The sequence below is a fragment of the Ochotona princeps genome, chromosome 1 (assembly GCF_030435755.1).
Source record: "Ochotona princeps isolate mOchPri1 chromosome 1, mOchPri1.hap1, whole genome shotgun sequence".
Classification (NCBI taxonomy): Eukaryota; Metazoa; Chordata; class Mammalia; order Lagomorpha; family Ochotonidae; genus Ochotona; species Ochotona princeps.
Window position 1 is genome coordinate 172,444,330 of NC_080832.1, and position 6,175 is coordinate 172,450,504.

Genomic DNA, 6,175 nt, shown 5'->3' on the forward strand with positions numbered 1-6,175 from the left:
TATTCAGGACAATGCACTCAAACGACATTAAGCATAGTTTGGGAAATCTGAGTTTGCTTGAGAGCTGCCTGTCAGCCTGATGGTGTGAAGTCAGTGAGGCAAAGGGAGTTGTTCTGCCACAAGAAAACTCGGCTGATTCTTCTTTAATATGCAATTCAGCAACATGCAGTGATGCTTGATGGAATTGGCTATAACAGCAACATTTGCGTCTAGAGACTTTGTATTTAGGGCTAGCTGAAAACGGCTTTGGCGCTGAAGTGGCTTCTGAATGTGGAGTTGGTGGAATGTGAAACCCGCCTGTGGATCCTTCATTTCTGTGGGATGCTCACCAAGCTGCATTTCAGGACAATGCACTCAAACGGCATTAAGGATACTGTGCAAAATCTGAGTTTGCTTGAGAGCTGCTGGTGAGCCTGATGGTGTGTGAAGTCAGTGAGCCAAATGGAGTTGTTCTGCCACAAGAACCACAGGGCCGATTCTTCTTCAATATGCAATTCAGCAACATGCAGTGTTGCTTGATGGAATTAGACCTTACAGCAACATTTGCGTCTACAACCTTTGTATTTATGGCTAGCTGAAAAGGGCTTTGGCGCTGAAATGGTTTCTGAATGTGGAGTTGGTGGCATGTGAAACCCGGTTGTGCAGCCTTCGTTTGTGTGGGATGCTCACCAAGCTGCATTTCAGGACAAAGCACTAAAATGGCATTAAGCATGCTTTGCAAAATTTGAGTTTGCTTGAGAGCTGCCTGTTAGCCTGATGGTGTGTGAAGTCAGTGAGATAAATGGAGTTGTCCTTGCACAAGAACCACTCGGCTGATTCTTCTTCAATATGCAATTCAGCAACATGCAGTGTTGCTTCATGGAATTAGCTCTTACAGCAACATTTGCGTCTACAGCCTTTTTATTTAGGGCTAGCTGGAATGGGCTTTGGCGCTGAAGTGGTTTCTGAATGTGGAGTTGGTGGCATGGGAAACTCGCCTGTAGAGCCTTCGTTTGTGTGGGTTGCTCACCATGCTGCATTTCAGCACATGCGCTCAAATGGCAATAAGCATAATATGTGAACACGTAGTTTGCTTGAGAGCTGCCTGTCACCCTGATGGTGTGTGAAGTCCATGAGCCAAATGCAGTTGTTCTCACACAAGATCCACTCGGCTGATTCTTCTTTAATATGCAATTCAGCAACATGCAGTGTTGGTTGATGCAATTACATCTTATAACAACATTTGCGTCTGGAGCCTTTGTATTTACGGCTAGCTGAAAAGGGTTTGGCGCAGAAGTGGTTTCTGAATGTGGAGTTGGTGGCATGGGAAATAAGCCTGAGGAGCCTTCGTTTGTGTGGGATGCTCACAAGATGCATTTCACGACAATTCACTCAAACTGTATTAAGCATAGTATGTGAGCACGTAGTTTGCTTGAGAGCTGCCTGTCAGCCTGATGGTGTGTGAAGTCAGTGAGCCAAATGTAGTTGTTCTCGCACAAGAACCACCCGGCTGATTCTTCTTCAATATGCAATTCAGCAACATATAGTGTTGCTTGATGGAATTAGCTCTCACAGCAACATTTGCGTCTAAAGCCTTTGTATTTAGGGCTAGCTGAAAACGGCTTTGCGCTGAGGTGGTTTCTGAATGTGGAGTTGGTGGCATGAGAAACCTGCATGTGGAGCCTTTGTTTGTGTGGGATGCTCACCAACCTGCATTTCAGCACATGCACTCAAACGGCATTAAGCATACTATGTGAATACGTAGTTTGCTTGAGAGCTGCCTGTCAGCCTGATGGTGTGTGAAGTCAGTGAGCCAAATGGAGTTGTACTCCCATGAGAACCACTCAGCTGATTCTTCTTCAATATGCAATTAAGCAACATGCAGTGTTGCTTGACGGAATTAGCTCTCACAGCAACATTTGCATCTAGAGCCTTTGTATTTAGGGCTAGCTGAAAAGGGCTTTGGCGCTGAAGTGCGTTCTGAATGTGGAGTTGGTGGCATGAGAAACCTGCCTTTGGAGCCTTCGTTTGTGTGGGATGCTCACCAAGCTGCATTTCACGACAATACTCTCAACGGCAGTAAGCATACTGTTTGAAATCTGAGTTTGCTTGAGAGCTGCCTGTCAGCCTGATGGTGTGTGAAGTCAGTGAGCCAAATGCAGTTGTTCTCACACAAGAACCACTCGGCTGATTCTTCTTCAATATGCAATTCAGCAACATGCAGTGTTGCTTGATGGAATTAGCTGTTATTACAACATTTTTGTCTAGAGCCTATATTTACGACTAGCTGAAAAGGGCTTTTTCGCTAAAGTGGTTTCTGAATGTGGAGTTGGTGGCATGTGAAACCCTCCTGTGGAGCCTTCATTTGTGTGGGATGCTCACCAAGCTGCATTTCAGGACAATGCACTCAAAGGGCATTTAGCATGCTGTGCGGTATCTGACTTTGTTTCAGAGCTGCCTGTCAGCCTGATGGTGTGTGAAGTCAGTGAGCCAAATGGAGTTGTTCTCGCACAAGAACCACTCGGCTGAATCTTCTTCAATATGCAGTTCTGCAACATGCAGTGTTGGTTGATGGAATTAGCTGTGACAACAACAGTTGCTTTTACAGCCTTTGTTTTTTGGGCTAGCTGAAAATGGCTTTGCGCTGAAGCGGTTTCTGAATGTGGAGTTGGTGGCATGTGAAAACCGCCTGTGGAGCCTTCGCTTCTGTGGGATGCTCACCATGCTACATTTCACGACAAAACACTCAAACGGCATTAAGCATAGTGTGTGAACAGGTAGTTTGCTTGAGAGCTGAAAGTCAGCCTGATGATGTTTGAAGTCAGTGAGCCAAATGGAGTTGTTCTGCCACAAGAACCACTCGGCTGATTCTTCTTCAATATGCAGTTCAGCAACATTCAGTGTGGCTTGATTGAATTAGCTCTTACAGCAACATTTGCTTCTAGAGCCTTTGTATTTAGGGCTAGCTGAAAATGGCTTTGGCGGTGAAGTGGTTTCTGAATGTGGAGTTGATGGCATGTGAAACCCGCCTGTGGAGCCTTCCTTTCTGTGGTATGCTCACCAAGCTGCATTTCAGGACAAAGCACTAAAATGGCATTAAGCATGCTTTGCCAAATTTTAATTTACTTGAGACCTGGCTGTCAGCCTGATGATGTATGAAGTCAGTGAGCCAAATACAGTTGTTGTCACACAAGAACCACTCGGCTGATTCTTCTTCAATATGCAATTCAGCAACATGCAGTGTTGCTTGATGTAATTAGCTGTTATTACAACATTTGTGTCTAGAGACTATATATTTACGACTAGCTGAAAAGGGCTTTGGCGCTGAAGTGGCTTCTGACTGTGGAGTTGGTGGCATGTGAAACCCGCCTGTGGAGCCTTCGTTTGTGTGAAGCTCACCAAGCTTCATTTCACGACAATGCACTCAAACGTCATTAAGCACAGAGTGTGAAAACACAGTTTGCTTGAGAGCTGCCTGTCAGCCTGATGGTGTGAGAAGTCAGTGAGCCAAATGAAGTTGTTCTCGCACAAGAACCACTCGGCTGATGCTTCTTCAATATGCAATTCAGCAACACACAGCGTTGTTTCCTGGAGTTAGCTCTCACAGCAACATTTGCCTCTAGAGCCTTTGTATTTAGGGCTAGCTGAAAAGGGCTTTGGCGCTGAAGTGGTTTCTGAATGTGGAGTTGGTGGCATGGGAAACCCGCCTGTGGAGCCTTCGTTTGTGTGGGATGCTCACCAAGCTGCATTTCAGGAAAATGCACACGAACGGCATTAAGCTTACCGTGCGAAATCTGACTTTGCTTGAGAGCTGCCTGTCAGCCTGATGGTGTGTGAAGTCAGTGAGCCAAATGGAGTTGTACTCCCATGAGAACCACTCAGCTGATTCTTCTTCAATATGCAATTAAGCAACATGCAGTGTTGCTTGACGGAATTAGCTCTCACAGCAACATTTGCATCTAGAGCCTTTGTATTTAGGGCTAGCTGAAAAGGGCTTTGGCGCTGAAGTGCGTTCTGAATGTGGAGTTGGTGGCATGAGAAACCTGCCTTTGGAGCCTTCGTTTGTGTGGGATGCTCACCAAGCTGCATTTCACGACAATACTCTCAACGGCAGTAAGCATACTGTTTGAAATCTGAGTTTGCTTGAGAGCTGCCTGTCAGCCTGATGGTGTGTGAAGTCAGTGAGCCAAATGCAGTTGTTCTCACACAAGAACCACTCGGCTGATTCTTCTTCAATATGCAATTCAGCAACATGCAGTGTTGCTTGATGGAATTAGCTGTTATTACAACATTTTTGTCTAGAGCCTATATATTTACGACTAGCTGAAAAGGGCTTTTTCGCTAAAGTGGTTTCTGAATGTGGAGTTGGTGGCATGTGAAACCCTCCTGTGGAGCCTTCATTTGTGTGGGATGCTCACCAAGCTGCATTTCAGGACAATGCACTCAAAGGGCATTTAGCATGCTGTGCGGTATCTGACTTTGTTTCAGAGCTGCCTGTCAGCCTGATGGTGTGTGAAGTCAGTGAGCCAAATGGAGTTGTTCTCGCACAAGAACCACTCGGCTGAATCTTCTTCAATATGCAGTTCTGCAACATGCAGTGTTGGTTGATGGAATTAGCTGTGACAACAACAGTTGCTTTTACAGCCTTTGTTTTTTGGGCTAGCTGAAAATGGCTTTGCGCTGAAGCGGTTTCTGAATGTGGAGTTGGTGGCATGTGAAAACCGCCTGCTGAGACTTCGTTTGTGTGGGATGCTCACCATGCTACATTTCACGACAAAACACTCAAACGGCATTAAGCATAGTGTGTGAACAGGTAGTTTGCTTGAGAGCTGAAAGTCAGCCTGCTGATGTTTGAAGTCAGTGAGCCAAATGAAGTTGTTCTGCCACAAGAACCACTCGGCTGATTCTTCTTCAATATGCAGTTCAGCAACATTCAGTGTGGCTTGATTGAATTAGCTCTTACAGCAACATTTGCTTCTAGAGCCTTTGTATTTAGGGCTAGCTGAAAATGGCTTTGGCGGTGAAGTGGTTTCTGAATGTGGAGTTGATGGCATGTGAAACCCGCCTGTGGAGCCTTCCTTTCTGTGGTATGCTCACCAAGCTGCATTTCAGGACAAAGCACTAAAATGGCATTAAGCATGCTTTGCCAAATTTTAATTTACTTGAGAGCTGGCTGTCAGCCTGATGATGTATGAAGTCAGTGAGCCAAATGCAGTTGTTGTCACACAAGAACCACTCGGCTGATTCTTCTTCAATATGCAATTCAGCAACATGCAGTGTTGCTTGATGTAATTAGCTGTTATTACAACATTTGTGTCTAGAGACTATATATTTACGACTAGCTGAAAAGGGCTTTGGCGCTGAAGTGGCTTCTGACTGTGGAGTTGGTGGCATGTGAAACCCGCCTGTGGAGCCTTCGTTTGTGTGAAGCTCACCAAGCTTCATTTCACGACAATGCACTCAAACGTCATTAAGCACAGAGTGTGAAAACACAGTTTGCTTGAGAGCTGCCTGTCAGCCTGATGGTGTGAGAAGTCAGTGAGCCAAATGAAGTTGTTCTCGCACAAGAACCACTCGGCTGATGCTTCTTCAATATGCAATTCAGCAACACACAGCGTTGTTTCCTGGAGTTAGCTCTCACAGCAACATTTGCCTCTAGAGCCTTTGTATTTAGGGCTAGCTGAAAAGGGCTTTGGCGCTGAAGTGGTTTCTGAATGTGGAGTTGGTGGCATGGGAAACCCGCCTGTGGAGCCTTCGTTTGTGTGGGATGCTCACCAAGCTGCATTTCAGGAAAATGCACACGAACGGCATTAAGCTTACCGTGCGAAATCTGACTTTGCTTGAGAGCTGCCTGTCAGCCTGATGGTGTGTGAAGTCAGTGAGCCAAATGGAGTTGTTTTCCCACAAGAACCACTAGGCTGATTCTTCTTGAATATGCAATTCAGCACCATGCTGTGTTGCTAGTTGGAATTAGCTCTTACAACAACAGTTGCTTTTACAGCCTTTATATTTAGGGCTATCTGAAAAGGGCTTTGGCGCTGAAAAGTTTTCTGAATATGGAGTTGGCGTCATGTGAAACAAACCTGTGGAGCATTCATTTGTGTGCCATGCTCACAAAGCTGTGTTTCACGACAATGCACTCAAACGGCATTAAGCATGCCATGCGAAATCTGACTTTGCTTGAGAGCTGCCTGTC